This window comes from Rhinoderma darwinii, chromosome 6 (assembly GCF_050947455.1).
Source record: "Rhinoderma darwinii isolate aRhiDar2 chromosome 6, aRhiDar2.hap1, whole genome shotgun sequence".
In the NCBI taxonomy this organism is placed as follows: domain Eukaryota; kingdom Metazoa; phylum Chordata; class Amphibia; order Anura; family Rhinodermatidae; genus Rhinoderma; species Rhinoderma darwinii.
The window spans coordinates 81827843-81849512 of record NC_134692.1 but is presented as its reverse complement, the minus strand read 5'-3'; the positions used below and the strand labels follow the sequence as shown (position 1 = coordinate 81849512).

Here is a 21670-nt window from a genome sequence, read left to right as displayed (position 1 = left end):
TCAGCGCTATTTTCGGACGTAATTCGGGCCAAAAACGCCCGAATTATGTCCGCAATTAGTGCGTGTGAACATACCCTTACGTGTGAAACGAGGCAGCTGTTTTCTCTTGAAAGCAGTCTGTCTTTTCACACGTAAATGACAGCTAGCGTGTGAACATACCCGCACAGATTCGTTTCTGATTCTACACATACATGGAAATATTCCGGGTGTCCACCTGGCGGCGCTGTGTGCACATCTGCTTGGGACGGGGGCGGAGTGCTGTAGCATTCTAGGTGGGTATAGGGGCTGGGATAGATGTAGCTAGCACCTCTCCCAATACTGGCCTCTCTCCGAGGCAGTGAGAGGAAGTACGGGCTCTCCCATTCATTCACACGCTCCCTGGGTAGAGGAGCTGCAGGATACGGACTGTTATCTCTATGTTCCCATCCTGTCAGGAGTGGCTGGACGCAATCTCTCTACTTTATCCTTGTGGATTATAGTCGCAGGGAAGTGAAGCGATTGGTTTAGACTAGAAGACGCGGACACATCACTGTAAGGTATAACCTATAATAAACGGACATTGGGTCCTCAGTAACTTGTGTAACTTCTGTGACTGGGTGGTACGGTGCACGTGTCTCTGGGCTGTAATGAGCGTCTGCCTGGCATGGACTGGACAATAGGAGTCCGCACCCGGGCTCTGTGCTGGACATGAACCCTGTACACGCCGAGACCGTCACTTTTTATTGTGCATGATCTGTGTTCTTATCCTGAGCCTTTGTTTCCAGCGCAGAGACCTGAATCCAGCCTGGGATGAAGGGTGCGATCCAGTGTGAGCCCCTCTGGCCAGAACAAATGATAAACCCCCCCCCATACCCCAATGTTAATTTTAGACAGCCAGTCACTCCATAGATGCTCCAGTACAAACATATTGGGGCGAAATGTTCCACCTATTTTTAGTTTGTTATTCCCCTAAGTAACGTCCAATCCCCATTTGTTTTGCCGATCGTATGCCAGCCGTCACCATGTGCGTGATCCGGGGTTGTCATCAGAACGTTATACAAATCTAGACTTTTTAGGTAGAGACTTTCTGTAGTACCAATAGGCTGCCCATAGACATTACCGGTTTTAGGGAGTGTCTCGGCAACAATTGCGACAAGATTCTTGTGGTGCAAATGGTCTGTATGTGGTTAAAGAATGGTCAGAAACGTTCGTCTCGTGCAGGAAATCTGGACATACGTGGGGTCTCATACCTGACACTATAGAGCGCGCTCATATCTAGGACAACTCCTGACACGTGAGATATGGCACCTTTCCAATGTTGGTGGTCATATTGTGAACCGATAGATACATTGCTGGTTACCTGGACACGACGTTACGCCGGAATCTAGAAGTATTCCACGGTGCGTGTGGCGGCGCCGCTGCCGCGGGAGACCTTCTACCTTCACAGCTCCATGAGGTGATTTCTTCTCGGTGTAGTTTCAGCAATGTCGAGTCTTCAAATGGATGTTCTGGCCAAAACATGCCCGTTACATACAGACACTGTCCCATATGGCAAACTGATTCCATGACAAAAATCTTAATCCCAAATTTCAAGGAATGTCTGGAAAAGCCACTAAACTGTGAACCACCAGCCGCTTCCGGCCAGAGAAGAACCTCCGTGTCTTCTATTCATATCAGGCGTGTTTCTAATTCGCTTCCAGGAGGAGTGTGGGGGGTACAGCGATTTCTCTGAGGAAAGATCTGGGTAAACTCTAACTATTAAACACTTAAAAAAAAAAAAATGTAAGCTCTTTCTGCCAAAACCAGCTGGACAGAAAACCGCCTAGATCGCTTCTAATATCCGTTTATTAGTCTGTGTAGAAATAGGAACCATGCTTCCAGTTCCACTTATTAGAATATAGCTTTCATGTAATATTCATTATCCAAGATACTGTCATTGTATTATGTACAATTATGAGGGAAAGAAAAAGAATGGCGCACACTAAATTATCGCACTTTGTATTATTGTCCTTGAAGTGGAGTCTTCATAAAACTGTGTGTACCGTTCCTTGTTATATCAGTAAACTTTATCTGGATCTTTCCGGGGACCCTTTATTAACCCCTTCCTCCTTTGGCCACTTTTTGACCTTCCTGACAGCCTCATTTTTCAAATCTGACATGTCACTTTATGTGGTAATAACTTCGGAATGCTTTTACCTATCCAAGCGATTCTGAGATTGTTTTCTCGTGACAAATTGGACTTTATGTTACTGGCAAAATTTGCTCGATACATTCAGTATTTAATTGTGAAAAAGACCAAACTTTAGCGAAAAATTACGAAAATTAGCATTTTTCTAAATGTAAATGAATCTGCTTGTAAGACACACAATTGTTGCTAATTAACATCACCCATATGTCTACTTTAGATTGGCATCGTTTTTTGAACATCCTTTTATTTTTCTATGACATCACAAGGCTTAGAACTTTAGCAGCAATTTCTCACATTTTCAAGAAAATTTCAAAAGGCCATTTTTACAGGGGCCAGTTCAGTTGTGAAGTGGCTTTGAGGGCCTTATATATTAGAAACCCCCAATAAATCACCCCATTTTAAAAACTTCACCCCTCAAAGTATTCAAAACAGGATTTAGTAAGTTTCTTAACCCTTTAGACGTTTCACAGGAATTAAAGAAAAGTAGATGTGAAATTTACAAATTTAATTTTTTTTTTTTTTTTTGCAGAAATGAATTTTGAATCCATTTTTCTTGTAACACAAAGTTTTACCAGAAAAATGCAACTCAATATTTATTGCCCAGATTCTGCCGATTTAGGAAATATCCCACATGTGGCCCTAGTGTGATAATAGATTGAAGCACCGGCCTCAGAAGCAAAGGAGCACCTGGAGAATTTTGGGGCCTTCTTTTTATTAGAACATATTTTAGGCACCATGTCAGGTTTGGTGGGCTCTTGCGGTGCCAAAAGAGTGGAAATCCCCCAAAAGTGACCCCATTTGGGAAACTACACACGTCAAGGAAATTATCTAGGGGTACAGTGAGCATTTTGACCCCACAGGTTTATTGCAGAAATTATTGGAAGTAGGCCGTACAAATTAAAATCTATTTTTTTTTTTTTCAAAGAAAAAGTAAAACAATACCCCACATGTGGTCATAAACTGCTGTTTGGACACACGGCAGGGCTCAGAAGGGAATGAGCGCTACTTGGCTTTTGGAGATCACATTTAGGAGGAATGGTTTGCGGAGGCCATGTCGCATTTGAAGAGCCCCTGAGGGGGAAAAACAATGAAAACGCCCAAAAAGTGACTCCATTTAGGAAACTACACCCCTTGAGGAATCCATCTAGGGGTGTAGTGAGCATTTTGACCCCACAGGTGTTTCATACAATTTATTAGAATTGGGGAGTGAAAATAAAAACAATCCCTTTTCTTCAATAAGACGTAGCTTTAGCTCCAAATTTTTCATTTTCTCAACAAACATAGGAAAAAAAGAACCCCAACATTTGTAAAGCAACTTCTCCCGAGTACGGCAATACCCCATATGTGGTCATAAACGGCTGTTTGGGCACACAGTAGGGCTCAGAAGGGAAGGAGTGCAATTTGGCTTTTGGAGTGCAGGTATTGCTGGATTGGTTTCTGGGCGCTATGTCGCATTTGCAAAGCCCCTGTGGGACCAAAACAGTTGAAACACCCCAGAAGTGACCACATTTTGGAAACTACACCCCTCAAGGTATTCAGCTAGGGGTGTAGTGGGCATGTTAAACCCTGCAGGTGTTTTGCAGAAATTAGTGTGCACTCGATGTTGCAGAATGAAAATGGGATTTTTTCCCATATATATGCCAATATGTGGTGCCCAGCTTGTGCCACCATAACAAGACAGGTCTCTAATTATTATTCTGTGTTTCCCGGTTTTAGAATAACCCTACATGTGGCCCTAATCTTTTGCCTGGACATTTGACAGGGCGCAGGAGTGAAGGAATACCATGCGAAATTGAGGCATAATTTGGCGATTTACAAAGTATTGGTTCACAATTGCAGGGCTCGGATGTAAAATAATAAAAGAAACCCCTGAACTGACCCCATTTTGGAAACTGCACCCCTCAAGACATTTATTAAGGGGTGTAATGAGCATTTTCACCCTACAGGACTTTTCCATAAATGATTGCGCTGCGGATGGTGCAAAGTAAAAATGTAAATTTTTCCCTAGATATGCTATTTCAGTGTCAAATATGTTGTGCCCAGGTTATGCCACTGGAGACAAACACCCCAAAAATTGTTAAATGGGTTCTCCTGGGTATGGCGATGCCATATATGTGGAAGTGAACAGCTGTTTGGGCGCGCTGTAGAGTTCAGAGGGGAGGGAGCGCCATTTGGCTTTTGGAGTTTGGATTTGTTTGAGTATTGCTGGTATTTCCGTTTATAATGTGGGGGGAAATGTAAGCTGGGCAGAGTACATTAGGGGCATAGTCAGGTGGTATAATAATTGGGTTAAAAAAAAAAACAGTAAAATAATCCATAGATGTGTGTTACGCTGTGATCGATCCTTTCTCCACAGGCCGGTGTCTCACTGATTAATGTCCTTCCTTATCCCCCTTCTGGTCCACACTTCGTACCTTTTGCAGTTTGGGGAATTTTGCTGGGAAAGTGTTGTCCTGGTATAATACGGGCACCCTCGGTTTACGCCGTTCACTGCATGGCATAAATATCATAATATTTTTATAGTTTAGGCAGTTACGGACACGGCGATAGCAAATATGTATGGTTTGTTTATTTTTTTCACTAATAAAGGACTTGTTAAGGGAAAAGGACGATTTTGTTTTTTTATTTTATTACTTGAAATTTTTATTATATGTTTTCCAACTTTTTTTTTTTTTTTGACACTTTGTCTTTTCAAGTCCCAGTAGGGGACTTGAAGGTCCAACTGTCAGATTTATTTATTTTTCCTAATAAATTTCACTACCTATAAGGGTATGTGCACACACACTAATTACGTCCGTAATTGACGGACGTATTTCGGCCGCAAGTCCCGGACCAAACACAGTGCAAGGAGCCGGGCTCCTAGCATCATACTTATGTACGATGCTAGGAGTCCCTGCCTCTCTGTAGGACAACTGTCCCGTACTGTAATCATGTTTACAGTACGGGACAGTTGTCCTGCAGCGAGGCAGGGACTTCTAGCATCGTACATAAGTATGATGCTAGGAGCCCGGCTCCCTGCACTGTGTTCGGTCCGGGACTTGCGGCCGAAATACGTCCGTCAATTACGGACGTAATTAGTGTGTGTGCACATACCCTTAGGGATGTTACGATACCAGAATTTGGACTTCGATACCGATACTTCGTTTAGTATTGCGATTTCGATACCAATTTCGATACTTTGCCAACAGTAATAAATAAAAAAAAATGCTTCCGTTTTCTGATGTGAGGCGCGACGTGTGATGAATTTTGAATGCGCCTCACATTAATAGTAATTAATCCCATCATGTTTCTCAGTCATAATGGGTTAATGTGCGAGGTACATGGGGTTAATTACTATTAATGTGAGGAACATGGAGGTTAAATTCATCGCACCTAGCGCCTCACATTAATAAGTGAATGAAAGCAGTGTTTCATTTTTTTACAGCGTACACATCATAAATGATGCAAAAAAATAGTTGTGAAGGTTATTACGGCCGCGCCAATACCAAATGTGTGAATATTTTATGTATTGAGACTTATTTTAATGTTTATTGTAAAAAAGGTGAATGTGTATTTTTTTTTTTAAATTTAACAATACTTTGTTTTTACTTTTATTTTTAAACTTTAACCCCTTCCCGACATTTGCCGTACATGTACGTCATGGAAAGCATTGACTTCCCGCATCTTGCCGTACATGTACGCCGAATGTTTGGGACCGGCTCAGAAGCTGAGCCGGTGCCATCATCACCGGATCTCAGCTGTATCTTACAGCTGACATCCGGCTGTAACGGCGGGGACCGAAATTAGCTTCGATCCCCGCCATTAACCCCTTAAGTGCAGCGCTCAAACGCGATCGCTGCACTTAAGGTGTTTGCAGCTCATCGGAACCCCAGTAATGAAATTGCCGGGGTTCCGATGGCTGCAATGGCAACCGGAGGCCTAATACTGGCCTCCCGGTCTGCCTAGCACCGAAGCCGGTCAAGATCGGCTTCCGTAGCTGCCGGAAAGATGGCGCCGGGTCAGGAGCTGATCCGGCGTCATCAGCGGTGGAAGTCAGCTGTACTGTACAGCTGACATCCACCTGTAACGGCAGGAACCGGAGCTAGCTCCGATCCCTGCCATTAACCCCTTCGATGCAGCAATCGAAAGCGATTGCTGCATCGTAGCGGTTACTAGCAGATCGCCAGCCCTGACAGGCAATCGGGACTGGCGACTGCTGTTATGGCAACAGGAAACACAATGGTCTCCTGCTCTGCCATTACGGAAGCCGATTTAGGCCCCGCCGGGAGGCGAAGCCTAATCGGCTTGCTGTCAGTGAATGACTGACAGATCTAATACATTGCACTACATAGGTAATGCAATGTATTAGAAAAAAAAAAATATGACCGTCGGACCTTCAAGTCCCCTAGTGGGACTTGAGAAAAAGTGTAAAAAAAGTATAAAAAAGTGTAAAAAAAAGTGCACAAAATAAAAGTTTGAAAACATTAAAAGTTTCAAGTAATCAAATAAAACACAATCCCCCTTTTACTCTTATCAAGTCCTTTATTATTGAAAAATAATAATAAACCATATGTATTTGGTATCGCCACGACCGTAACGACCGGAGGTATCAAAATGTTATATTATTTATTGCACGCGGTGTACAGCGTAAAAAAAAAACGTAAAAAACGTTATCAGAGTTTCTGTTTTATGGTCACTTTGCCCTACAAATATTAGAATAAAAAGTGATCAAAAAGTCGCATGTATCCAAAAATGGTACCTATAAAAACTATAGCTCGTCCCGCAAAAAATGGTTCTCACAACTTGGCGACAGACAAAATACATTCTTTTTACAAAAGTAATTTTATTGTGCAAAAAGTTGTAAAACATGAAAAAGTTCTATAAATTTGGTATCGCCGGAATCGTACTGACCCGCAGAATAAAGTTAACATGTAGTTTATAACGCGTGGTGAACGCTGTATAAAAAAAAACCGAAAAAAGCTGTGCCAGAATTGCGTTTTTTTGTTTACCCGGCATCCCAAAAAATAGGATAAAAGGTGATCAAAAAGTCACATGTACCCCAACATGGTACCAATAGTAACTACAGCTCGTCCCGCAACAAACCAGCCCTCATACCACTACGTCTATGAAAAATAAAATTAGTTATGGCTCCAATAAGTCAGGAAATAAAAAAATATGCAGTTGTGCCCGAGGAGAACATTTCTTCTGTTTGAAGAGGCGATTTTTCAAGGACCTAAAATTAGGGAACCAGGAAAGGGAGGGCCCAAACATATCTGCTGGAAGCGACGGTGCCCGTATTATACCAGGACAACACTTTCCCAGCAAAATTCCCCAAACTACAAAGGCGCTGAGTGTGGACCAAAAGGGGGATAAGAAATGACACCATTTATCAGTGCGACACCGGCCTGTGCAGAAAGGATTGCTTCACAGCGTAACACACATCTATGGATTATTTTATTGTTTTTTTTTACCCCGTTATTATTCATTTATGGAAAAGACCTGTGGGGTGAAAATGCTCACTACACCCCTTAATAAATGCCTTGAGGGGTGCAGTTTCCATAAAGGGGTTCACTTCCCAGGGGTTTATTTTTATTATTTCACATCTGAGCCTCTGCAGTTGTGAACCAATACTTTGTAAATCGCCAAATTAGGCCTCAATTTTACATGGTACGCTTTCACTCCTGAGCCTGGTCGACTGTCCAGGCAAGAGATTAGGGCCACATGTAGGGTGTTTCTAAAACCAGGAAACCCAGCATAATAATTAGAGGGCTGTCTTGTTATGGTGGCACAAGCCGGGCACCACATATTGGCATATCTATGGAAAAAATCCCATTTTCATTCTCCCACATCGTGTGCACACTAATTTCTACAAAACACCTGCAGGGTTAACATGCTCACTACACCCGTAGGTAAATGCATTGAGGGGTGTAGTTTCCAAAATTGGGTCACTTCTGGGGGGTTTCCACTGTTTTGGGCCCACAGGCGCCCAGAAACCAATCCAGCAACATCTGCACTCCAAATGGCGGTCCTTCCCTTCTGAGCCCTGCCGTGTGCCCAAACAGCAGTTTATGACCACATATGGGGTATTGCCGTACTCGGTAGAAATTGCTTTACAAATGTTGGGTTCTTTTTTTTCCTTTATTTGTTGCGAAAATGAAAAAATTTGCGCTAAAGCTACGTCTTAGGCCTCATGCACACGACCGTATTTTTTCCCACCCGTAAATACTGGCGTAAATACGGGTCCGGTGTCACACGTATTCCACCCGTTTTGCACCAGTATTTACGAACCCGTGCCCGTAAATATGGGTCTGGTGTCACACGTATTCCACCCGTATTTACGAGCACGTTTTTGTCGGCAAAATAGCACTGCACTAATCGGCAGCCCCTTCTCTCTATCAGTGCAGGATAGAGAGAAGGGACAGCCTTTTCTGTAATAAAAGTTAAAGAAATTCATACTTACCCGGCCGTTGTCTTGGTGACGCGTCCCTCTCTTCACATCCAGCCCGACATCCCTGGATGACGCGGCAGTCCATGTGACCGCTGCAGCCTGTGATTGACCTGTGATTGGCTGCAGCGATCACATGGCCTGAAACGTCATCCAGGACGTCGGGCCGGATGTCGAGAGGGACGCGTCACCAAGGCAACGGGCGGGAGACCGGACTGGAGGAAGCAGGAAGTTGTCGGTAAGTATGAACGTCTTTTATTTTTATATTTTACAGGTTTATACTGATCGGTAGTCACTGTCCAGGGTGCTGAAAGAGTTACTGCCGATCAGTTAACTCTTTCAGCTCCCTGGACAGTGACTATTTACTGACGTCGCTTAGCAACGCTGCCGTAATGACGGGTGCACACATGTAGCCACCCGTTATTACGAGAGCTCCATAGACTTCTATGGACTGTCCGTGCCGTTATTACGGCCTGAAATAGGACATGTTCTATCTTTTTCAACGGCACGGGCACCTTCCCGTGAGAAAACGGGAAGGCACCCGTCGCCAATAGAAGTCTATGAGCCCGTTATTACGGGTCGTGATTACGACCCGTAATAACGGGAGTTTTTACGGTCGTGTGCATGAGGCCTTATTGAAGAAAAAGGATTGTTTTTATTTTCACTGCCCAATTCTAATAAATTCTATGAAACATCTGTGGGGTCAAAATGCCTAGATGAATTCCTCAAGAGGTGTAGTTTCCTAAATGGTGTCACTTTTTGGGCGTTTTCATTGTTTTTTCCCCTCAGGGGCTTTGCAAATGTGACATGGCCGCCGCAAACCATTCCTGCTCAATGTGATCTCCAAAAGCCAAATAGCGCTCTTTCCCTTCTAAGCCAAGCCGTGTCTCCAAACAGCCGTTTATTACCACATGTGGGGCATTGTTTTACTCGGGAGAAATTGCTTTACAAATTTTGTGGTGCTTTTTCTCCTTCAGTCCTTGTGGAAATGAGTAAAAATAAGCTAAACCTACATTTTCTTTGAAGAAATGTTGATTTTTATTTTCAGGGCCTACTTCCAATAATTTCTGCAAAAAACCTGTGGGGTCAAACAGCTCACTATACCCCTAGATAATTTCCTCAATGGGTGTAGTCTCCAAAAAAATGGGGTCACTTGTGGGGGGTTTCCACTGTTTTGTCTTCTCAGGGTTTTCGTAAATGTGACATGGCCTCCGCAAACCATTCCTGCTAAACTTGAGCTCCAAAAGCCAAATAGCGCTCTTTCCCTTCTCAGCCACGCCGTGTCTCCAAACAACCGTTTATTACCACATGTGGGGTATTGTTTTACTCGGGAGAAATTGCTTTACAAATTTTACGGTGCTTTTTCTCCTTTAGTCCTTGTGGAAATGAGAAAAAAATCGCTAAACCTACATTTTCTTTGAAGAAATGTTGATTTTAATTTTCACGGCCTACTTCCAATAATTTCTGTAAAAAACCTGTGCGGTCAAAATGCTCACTGTACCCCTAGATAATTTCCTTGAGGTGTGTAGTTTCCCAGATGGGGTCACTTTTGGGGGATTTTGACTGTTTTGGCACCGCCAAGGGCCCTTCAAACCTGACATGGTGCCTAAAATTTATTCTAACAAAAATAAGGCCCCAAAATCCACTAGGTGTTCCTTTGCTTCTGAGGCCGATGCTTCAGTCCAGTAGCACGCTACGGCCACATGTGGGATATTTCCTAAAACTGCAGAAACTGGGCAACAAATATTGAGTTGCATTTCTCTGGTAAAACCTTCTGTGTTATAAAAAAAATTGTATTCAAAATTTATTTCTGCAAAAAAATATGACATTTGTAAATTTCACCTCTACTTTGCTTTAATTCCTGTGACATGTGTAAAGGGTTAAGACATTTTCTAAATGCTGTTTTGAATACTTTGAGGGGTGAAGTTTTTAAAATGGGGTGACTTTTTGGGGGTTTCTAATATATAAGGCACTCAAAGCCACTTCACAACTGAACTGGTACCTGTAAAAATGGCCTTTTGAAATTTTCTTGAAAATGTGAGAAATTGCTGCTAAAGTTCTAAGCCTTGTGATGTCATAGAAAAATAAAAGGATGTTCAAAAAACGATGCCAATCTAAAGTAGACATATGGGTGATGTTAAAGAGGCTCTGTCACCAGATTGTGCAACCCCTATCTGCTATTGCAGCAGATAGGCGCTGCAATGTAGATTACAGTAACGTTTTTATTTTTAAAAAACGAGCATTTTTGGCCAAGTTATGACCATTTTCGTATTTATGCAAATGAGGCTTGCAAAAGTACAACTGGGCGTGTTGAAAAGTAAAAGTACAACTGGGCGTGTATTATGTGCGTACATCGGGGCGTGTTTACTACTTTTACTAGCTGGGCGTTCTGATGAGAAGTATCATCCTCTTCTCTTCAGAACGCCCAGCTTGTGACAGTGCAGATCTGTGACGTCACTCACAGGTCCTGCATCGTGTCGGCACCAGAGGCTACAGTTGATTCTGCAGCAGCATCGGCGTTTGCAGGTAAGTAGCTACCTCTAAGATGCAGCGATTGCTTCCGATCGCTATATCTAAGGGGTTAATGGCAGGGGTCAGAGCTTGCTTCGGTTCCTGCCGTTACAGGTGGATGTCAGCTGTAATATACAGTTGACATCCACAGCCATTGCAGCCACCGAAACCCCTGCAATTTTATCGCAGGGGTTCCGATCAGCTGCAAACAACGTGAATGCAGCGATCGCATTTGACAGCGGCATTTAAGGGGTTAATGGCGGGGATCGGAGCAAACTTCGGTCCTTGCCATTAACCCAGGGTGTCTGCTATAAGATGCAGCCGAAACCCGGGGATGGTATGGATACGTCATGAAAAGCTAGTACTTCCCACATTTTGCCGTATCCATACGACAAATGTCGGGAAGGGATTAAACTAAAGTTGCGGCATATTATTAATCTTTAAAGTATGTTCAAATGGAGCTTTTTGGCGTTGATCCTGCTGCGGAAACCACGTCTGAATCGGGGCCAAAAAAAGTCAGGAATCGCGCTTTATTGATTTAAATGGGATGCAGGGGCTTTTGGCCGCTCACAGAAATAAAAAGCATCATGTCCTTTTTCGCTGCACTTTCTGCCTCTGACCTCCCATTGAATCAATGGGAAGCAGAAAAAACCTGCGGTGCTCATTTCCGAGCGTTTTTCATAGTTGTTTTTGTCCGCGGTTCTTGCGTTATCTTCAATGGCCATGGGTAGAAAAATGCAGTGAAAACCTGCAGGGGGGGGGGGGGGCGCATTCAGTTCAAAATCTTACTCAAAATTCGTGATGGAATTCTGGGTCAGATATTTTTTCTGCCTGCAAAAAAATCTCCATGTGAACAGGGACTTAGGCAACGTTCAGACTTGGCAGAATTTTTCCGCTGAAAATGTTGGTGCGGATTCGGAGCAATTACGCAATGAATCTGCAGCAACATTTGCATATTTGAAAGATAATTCAGACGTTGCAGATATCACAGCGGATTTGCCAGAGATTTCAGTTTTTGCACTGCAAAGGCTGAAATTCGCAGTGAAATTCCACTACTTCTCCACAATATAATGTGCGTGCTGCGGTGGTAAAATTCTGCACTGCAGCCTAATTTCTGCACCATTATTTTCCCGCAACGTCTGAACTAAGTTTCCTAAAAATGTATAGAAACAAATTAAAAAAACCGCTGCTGCGGAATTCCACTGCAGACTGTCCGCAGCGGAATTCCACTGCAGACTGTCCGCAGCGGAATTCAAAAGTAATTCCGCCACGTGTGAATGTGGCCTTCTAATGTTTTCTATAATTATGTGGGATTTCAGTTTGGTCCTGAAGGTTGCTGATAATGGCGCTCTGCTTATCTGTTTTGAATTGTTGCATGAGGGAACTAGGTGCAGGTATGGACCTTCAGTTATGTGTAGACTGGTTGGTTTTGTTGTTTCATGTTACAGAACATTTTGTATGTCTGATTCAATACTACAGATTATGTAGCCCTGACTAAACAAAGCAGAATTCCGTGTACGTTTTGCAACGCCTTGTGCAGTTGGATGAGGGCAGGATACTGCCAGAAAGGGCTTGGCATTCATTGTATTATGTACCTCTGGCAGAGGAGGGGCCGCACAACCGACAGTTTGCTGGAGGGGAATGTTTTTGGAAACATCTGACACTAATCTGTCCTTATTGTTTTCTTTCTTTTTACCCCTTACATGAGGATGTAAAATTGTACCTGTGGAAAGATTCCATGTCACCTTTTTAGCATTATGGTTACTACAGATATTAGGGTTGTTCCAAACATATTTCCTCATATCATTGTATTGATCCACTAGAAAATTGGGGGGCCCTCTGGTTTAGAGGGTGGTCCCAAGTAGGGGACTCTCCTCTATGATGTCCATTCGCCCTGATTGGAAATATAAAAATGCGTGTCTCGACAGTCCAGATATTTGGTGTTAGGCAATATTCACACAGGGCTGATACACTGCGTAAAAGCACACATCGTATCTGCCCATGGCGCCACAGTGAATTCCGGCTAAAAAACTGCACTAAATTGTGGTGCCGTTTTTCGGCTGGAATGTCTGCTGCGGAAAGCTGCACATAAAAAAAGGCATACTTTTGTAGCCATCGCGACGCGTCCCTCTGCTGTCCTGCAGGCTGGCCAACTGGGATGAAGTTTTATCCTATATGACGGCTGCAGCGGTCACATGGGATGAAAAGTCATCCTAGGGGGATGAAGAAGTGCAGAATTCTGCATTAGTATAATAAAAATATATATATAATTATTATTTTTTTTAATATTTCTGTTACGAGCTTTGTGGCGGAATCGCAGCTTTTCAGCTGCAAAAATCGCAACGTCTGCTATATGCTGCAGGTTTTGCCTCCCCATTGAACTTAATGGGAAAAACCCATAACAAAAAAGCAGCGAATACGCAAATTCAATCGACATGCTGTGGGTTAAAAAAAACTCACCGCATGTCAATTTGAGTGGTTTTTCCGCTCACCATTTTTTCAGAGTGTGAATGAGATTTGTTCAAGTCTTGTCCACTTTGCTGCTACTGTTTTATGCTGCGGATTTTCCGCAATGAAATCAGTTGCTGAAAATCCGCAGTATTTACACGGTGTGAAATTAGCCTTAGTCTATGGGATTATATGACTATCTCTACACACCTTGGAGCAGAATTACGAAGACTGGTGTTTCATACACCAGTCTTGGGCTGGGTTCACACGAGCACATTACGTCCGTAATTGACGGACGTATTTCGGCCGCAAGTCCCGGACCGAACACAGTGCAGGGAGCCGGGCTCCTAGCATCATACTTATGTACGACGCTAGGAGTCCCTGCCTCGCTGCAGGACAACTGTCCCGTACTGTAATCATGTTTAATGAGCCATTCTCAGTTTCACTGTACCGGCCGTGTGTACTTACACGTGCATGGCTTAATCTTTGAGACAAGCATATGCTACTGGTCAAAAAGTAAAACCCGCCCAGTTGGGCATTAAGAAACTCATTAGCATAAAGCTAAAATAGGCCGTAACTCCGTCAAAAATGATTGTTTTTCTAAATAAATAACACTGCTGTAATCTACATTACAGCTCCGATCACATGTACAATATAGGCCACTTATAATGTGGTGACAGAGCCTCTTTAAAAGCAGCGTACATTTTTTAAGTCACACGTTTTTGCGTAAATTTCTACTTTTGATGCATTTGTGACTATTCTACACCAAATAATTGGCGTAGAAAGGTTGTTAAACTTCTCCCTGGTGTTTTGGTTTACAGATTTTGAACGCCCATTGATAGCAATCTGTCTGTCTTGAAAATAGTGGGGCATTTAAAACACAAAGGGGCAGATTTATAAAAACTGTCCTTGTTGTCCATAGCAAACAATCAAAATTCCGCTTTCATTTCTTAAAGTGGATTTGTCACTAGTGTATTAATGCCCTATCTCCTAACTAATCGAATTGGCGCTATGATGCTGATAACTACAGTGTAAATTGTGTTTCATTTATTATTTGCAGTTATGTGCTTTTTTTTTTTTTTCTAAATATGCTAATGTGACTAATGACAGTCATCCTGGCACGGCTGGACCGTCTTCCTGAAGGAGCGCATAGTCCCTGTGTTGAAGGATCTGTGGCCTGAAGTTACAACACAGCCTGATCCCGCGATTAAGGGCTTATTCTGACAACCGTATAATACGTCCGTGCAACGCGCGTGATTTTTCACGCGCCTCGCACGGACCTATGTTAGTCAATGGGGTTGTTCAGACTGTCCGTGATTTTCACGCAGCGTATGTCCGCTGTGTAAAACTCATGACGTCATATATTTGCCCGTTTTTCACGCATCACGCACCCATTGAAGTCAATGGGTGCGTGAAAATCACGTGCAGCACACGGAAGCACTTCCGCGTGACTTGCGTGATTCGCACAACAGCAGTAAAAACTATGAATGAAAACCGAAAAGCACCACGTGCTTTTCTGTTTACAAACATAGAAACAGAGTGTCATAATGATGGCGGCTGCTCGAAAATCACGCAGCCATGGATCATACGCTGCTGACACACGGAGCTTTTATGGACCTTTTGCGTGCGCAAAACGCTGCATTTTTTGTGCGCGCAAAACACACGCTCGTGTGAATTTGGCCTAAAGCTGAGATCACACTGGGCTGGGAAGAGGAGAACTCTATGATGCTGATTACACTGTTTACAGAGAAAACAAAGTTACCTCCCGTTTGGCTAGAATAGCCACATTAGTATATTTAGAAAAAAGCTAATAACCTTGAAAATAATAATAAACGTTTTGGAACACAATTTACATTGTAGTTCTCAGCATGTCCGCGCCTATGAGATTAGTTAGGAGATAGGGAATTAATAAACTAGTGACAGATCCTCTTTAACATTTTCATGTTTTCCTCCCCGCCTTCCAAAAGCCATAACTGTTTATTTTTTAGTCGACATATCCTTGAGGTCTTGTGTTCTTTGTGTGACGAGTTGTAGTTTTTCGTGGCACCATTTATTGTACCGCATAATGTACTGGGAAGCTGAAAAAAAATTGTGTGGGGTGAAATGTGCAAAAATCAGCAATTACACAATTTTTGGGGGGTTTTGTTTCTACGGCGTCATCAGGCAGTTAAAACTACATGTTTACGTTATCTATGTGCTGATAAGATTACGGCAAAACAAAATGTATGTTTTTTTTGGTTTATGTTTTACCATTTTTAGAAAAAAAAAACTATTTGCTAAAAAAAAATGTTTTGTGTTGCCATAATCTGAGAGCCATAACTTTACTTTTCCGTCAATTGAGCGACGTCAGGACTTATTTTTGCGGGGTGAGCTGTAGTTTTAACCAATACCATTTTTGGGTATATGTGATTTTTGACCACTTTTTAGTCACATTTTTTTATGAGAACTAAGGTGACCAAAAACCAGCAATTTGCGTGTATATATAATATATATAATAATTTTTTTCTTTACGGCGTTCATAGAGCAAGTTAAACAATGCTATATTGTGATAGTTTGGACTTTTACGGACGCGGCGATACCAGTATGTAAACTTTTATTTAACATTGCTTTAAGGAAAAAATGTGAGGTTTAAATGCCGCAGTCGCGATTGACTGCAAATGCAGCTGTATCCCAAAAAGTGAAAAGGAATTTTTAATAAAAATGAATTATAAAGATGCACAAAACACACTGACCTTTTTATAATAAAAAAAAAATCCCTTTCAAAGGTGAACATAGCATTTAATGTACAATATAATTAACTGGGAAACTTTTAAAATTATTTTGTGGGGTGGAAAAAAACCAGCAATTCCTCCATTGTCTTCCAGGTTATGTATTTACAGCATTCACCGAACAATAAAAATGACATTCTGCAGGTCAATAGGAAGTGGAAAAAAGTATGCAAAAAACTCTCCTCCAGAAGGAAGGAAATGGTTTCTATAGTGCCACCTACAGGTGACTGCTCTGTAAGTCAACATCTAAATCCTTTTTTATAGGTGACTTGTTGTTTTTCTTGGCTCATGTCATATTTCAAGGTTCTATATGAGTACCCTTAACCCCTTCCCGTACCTTGACGTTAATGCACGTCAATGTGTGCAGTAAGTTCTCACACCTTGACGTGCAGTAACGTCTGTGCTTTGACAGTTAACCGCCGCGCGGCGCTACACCGCAGCGGCGGTTAACTGCAGGGTGTCTACCCTGCATACCCCGTTGCCGATCAGCGGCCAATCGCCACTGATTTCGGCAGTTAACTCCTTAATTGCGGCGTTCAATTTTGAACGCCACAATTAAGGTGTTTAGCGCCGATCGGCAGCCCCCATGTGAAATCACGGGGGCTGGCGATGGTACGCATGGCAGCCGGACGCCAGACAATGGCGTCCGGGCTGCCATGTACAGCCATACAGCTGCCATGTACAGAAGCCTATGAGGACCAGCCTCTGCTGGTCCTCCTAGGCTTCCTGTCAGTGTAACTGTGACGTCACAATGACAGTTGGAATGCATTACACTACGTGTGTAGTGTAATGTATTCCAGCAGCGATCAGAGCTGCAAGTCTAAGTGTCCCCTAGTGGGACAAGTGAAAAAAGAATAAACATTTTTGCTCTAAAGCAATGTAAAAAAATACACAAAATTGGTATCGCTGCGTCAGTAAAAGTCCAAGCTATTACAATATACCATTATTGAACTCGCACGGTGAACACAGTAAAATAAAGAATTTTAAACGGCAAAATCACAGTTTTTTGGTCACCTTCGCTCTAACAAAAAATGTAATAAAAAGTGTTCAAGTCTTATGCACCAATAAAAACTACAGCTCGTCCCGCAAAAAATAAGCCCCCACACCACTCTATTGACGGAAAAATAAAAAAGTTGTGGCTCTCGGAATGCGGGGAGGAAAAAAGAAAAAGCAAAACATGGATCAGTTCGGAAAGGGTTAATTACTTTCTAATGAAAAAGCATTTATGACCACATGTGGGGTATTGCCGTACTCGGGATAAATTGCTTTACAAATGTTGGGGTGCATTTTCTCCTTTATGAAATTGAAAAAATTCAAAATTTTAGTGGAAATAATGTTTATTAATTTGTCACGGCCTAATTCTAATAAATTCTGCAAAAGACGTGTGGGGCCTAAATGCTCACTATACCCCTAGATAGATTCCTTAAGTGGTGTAGTTTCTCAAATGGGGTTACTTTTGGGGGGCTTCCACTGTTTTGGTCTCTCAGTGGCTTTGCAAATTCGACATGACACCCAAAAACTATTCCAGCTAAATTTGAGCTCCAAAAGCCAAATAGCCCTCCTTCCCTTCTAAGTCCCGCTGTGGGTCCAAACAGCAGTTTATTACCACATATGGGGTATTTACGTAATCAGGAGAAATTGCTTTACAAATGCTGGGGGGCTATTTCTCCTTTATTCCTTGTAAAAATTAAAAATGTCTAAGTTCTTACAGAAAAAAGTAGATTTTTACCTTTACAGACTAATTCCAATGAATTCAGCAAAACAACTGTGGGGTCAAAATGCTAATTTTACCCCTAGAAAAATTCCTTGAGGGGTGTAGTTTCCAAAATGGGGTCACTATTGTGGGGTTTTCATCCCTCCGGTGCATTGCAAACGCGACACGGGACTGAAAACTATTCCAGCAAAATAAGAAATCCAAAATCCAAATGGTGCTCCTTCTCTTCTGAGGCCTGCTGTGGGTCCAAACAGCAGTTTATTACCACATATGGGGTATTGCTATAATCGGAAGAAATTGCTTTACATATGTTGGGGTGTTTTTTCTACTTTACTCCTTGCAAAAATTAAACATTTCTACGTTTTTTCATTAAAAAAAAGTAGATTTTCATCTTCATATACTAATTCAAATAAATTTAGCAAAAAAACTGTGGGTTCAAAATCCTAACTATACCCATAGATAAATTCCTTGAGGGGTATAGTTTCCAAAATAGGATCACTTTTGGGGGGTCTTTACTGTTTTGGTACCACAAGACCTATTCAAACCGGACATGGTGCCTAAAATATATTTAAAAAAAGGAGGCCCCAAAATCAGCTAGGTGCTCCTTTGCTTCTGAGGCCTGTGTTTCAGTCCATTACCGCACTAGGACCACATGTGAGATATTTCTAAAAACGGCATAATCTGGGCAATAAATATTGAGTTGCATTTCTTGGGTAAAACCTTCTGTGGTACAGAAAAAAATGTATTACAAATGAATTTTCGAAAAAATAATGAAATTTGTAAATTTCACCTCTACTTTGCTTTAATTCCTGTGAAACGCCTAAAGGGTTAAAACACTTTCTGAATGCTGTTTTGAATACTTTGAGGGGTGCAGTTTTCAAAATGGCGTGATTTATGGGATCTATCTAGTTTATAAGGCCCTCAAAGCCACTTCAGAACTGCACTGGTCCCTGAAAAAATAGGCTTTTGAAATTTTCTTGAAAATATGAGAAATTGCTGCTAAAGTTCTAAGCCTTGTAACGTCCTAGAAAAATAAAAGAATGTTCAAAAAAGGATGCAAACATAAAGTAGAGATATGGGAAATATAAACTAGCAAGTATTTTGTGTGGTATTACTAGCAAATTGATGCTAATTTTCTCTAAATCTTGGTGTTTTTTACAAATAAATACTGAATTTATTGACCAAATTTTTTCCCCTAACATAAAGTACAATATGTCACGAGAAAACAATCTCAGAATCACTTGGATAGGCAAAAGCATTCCGGAATTATTACCACATGAAGTGACACATGTCAGATTTGAAAAATCTGCTTCGTCCTGAAGGCCAAAACAGTTTCAGTCCTGAAGGGGTTAAACATAGCAGATTTGTTTTGGACTTTTCCACTGCAAATTCACATAAGAATCCGTGTGTTACGTACAGACTTCGCTCCTTCTACACTGAAAAGGGTAAAATCTGCTGTGAACAGCCGCAATAGAATGAGCATGCTGTATATTTAAACATCCACATCATGCTGTAATCTCTGTGCGGAAAATGTTCTGCAGCATTTGGATGAGATTTGTTCAACTCATCTACATGTGTTGGACGTTTTATCCGCTGCCAATTTGCACGGAAAATCTGCAGCATTTCCATCAAGTGTGGACCAGGACTAGAGGGTCGGACATTTACGTGCAGTGTAGTCACCTATAGGTGGCACTAGGGAGACAGTTTTCTTTCTTCTGGAGGAGAGTTATTTTACATATAGTCAGAAGATGTCTCCTGTAAAGTGTAGAAAAAAAATTGCTAGCTGCTGCTGCTAATGGGGCTGGAAAACACCTTAAATAAAAACCCAACAAAACAGGTTCAACAAGTTTCTATAAACTTTCTTTTAATTCAGTTGTGTTTCTGCCATACTAGTCACTATGGTCATCCGCCAGTTGTCATTGCAGCACATTACCGTGGCAGCCCATTGCTGCCTGCAGTGGTAATATCACTATGAATGATACATCACATCATCACACTGTAATGAAAACCGGAGATGGCAGGAGGTTGTTGGTGGTGTGGGAACAGTGAAAAGTTAAAAAAATAAGTGTTCGGGTAAGTTCACACGTAGCATAAATACTGTGGACTTTCCGCAATTGATTTAGTTGCGGAAAATCAGCAGCATTATACAGTAGCAGCAAAGTGGATGGCGTAATAGATTGCCTTTCAGTTTTAGGGCTTATTCAGACGAACGGGATATTTGTCCGTGCAACGCGCGGGATTTTCATGCGCGTCGCACGGACCTATATTAGTCTATGGGGCCGTGCAGACAGGTGCGTGATTTTTGCGCTGCGTGTGTCCGCAGCGGAAAAAGTCACGACATGTCCGTTCTTTGGGCATATTTCGCGCATCACGCACCCATTGAAGTCAATGGGTGTGTGAATATCACGCATTCCACACGGAAGCATTTCCGTGGGACAAGCGTGATTCGCGCAACAGCTGTGAAAAGGATGAATGAAAACAGAAAAGCACCACGTGCTTTTCTGTTTACAAACATCCAAACTTTGTATACCAAAGCATTATATAAGCGATCAAAAGAACGCATTGTAAAGTCCCCTAGTGGGACTAAAAAAAATTGTAAATAATGAGTTAAAATTATTAATAAAGGAGCAGAGTAAAATAAATAAATAAAAATTCCATTTAAAAATGGGTTCCTAGAGCACTGGGCTGACTTTACCGTAGTGATAATGGGAGATTTTAATTACCGATATTAATTGGTGTCATGGTTCGGCTTCAACTGCAAAGGGGAGACCTTTCCTCAACCTGTTGCAGGAAAATTTTATGGGCCAGTTTGTGGAAGACCCGACTAGAGGTGAAGCTCTGTTGGATCTGGTCATTTCTAATAATGCATAGCTTGTTGGGAACATCAATGTTCGTGAAAACCTTGGTAACTGTGATCACAATATAGTTACATTTTACCTATACTGTAAAAAACATACACAGGCTGGGAGGGCAAAAACACTTAGGCTGGGTTCACACGACCTATTTTTAGGCGTAAACGAGGCGTATTATGCCTCGTTTTACGCCTGAAAATAGGGCTACAATACGTCGGCAAACATCTGCCCATTCATTTGAATGGGTTTGCCGACGTATTGTGCAGACGACCTGTAATTTACGCGTCGTCGTTTGACAGCTGTCAAACGACAACGCGTAAATGGACTGCCTCGGCAAAGAAGTGCAGGACACTTCTTTGCCACGTAATTTGAGCTGTTCTTCATTGAACTCAATGAAGCACAGCAAGATTTACGAGCGTCTCAGCCGGCTCGCAAAATGCGAGGAGGAGCATTTACGTGTGAAACGAGGCAGCTGTTAACAGTCTGTCTTTTCACACGTAAATGCCTCTCATCGTGTGCGCATACCCTAAATCTTAAGGGTATGTTCACGCGGCCTATTTTCGGGCCGTAAACGCCCATTGATTTCAATGGGAAAACGGAGTTCTGGTCCTACGGAGCGGTGTTCGCAGCGTTTTTTTACGTGTAAAAAAATGGCCATGAAAAAGCAGTGCAGGACACTTCTTGGGACGTTTTTGAAGCCTATTTCCATAGACTATTGAAAAAAGCTCCAAGAAACACGTAAAAAACGCAGTGAAAATCGCGAGTGGCACAAAAAATTTCTGAAAA

General features: G+C 42.1%; 1 protein-coding gene across 2 annotated transcripts in view; it reads left to right on the top strand.

Moving 5' to 3' along the window:
- Positions 1-312: 312 nt before the first annotated feature.
- The window catches only part of MYO1B (myosin IB), a 376700-nt gene continuing 355342 nt past the window's right edge, over positions 313-21670 (top strand). For both annotated transcript variants that reach the window (XM_075829974.1, XM_075829973.1), the window contains exon 1: positions 313-536. The gene's annotated coding sequence lies outside the window, so the exon portion shown is untranslated. The remainder of the gene's footprint in view (positions 537-21670) is intronic.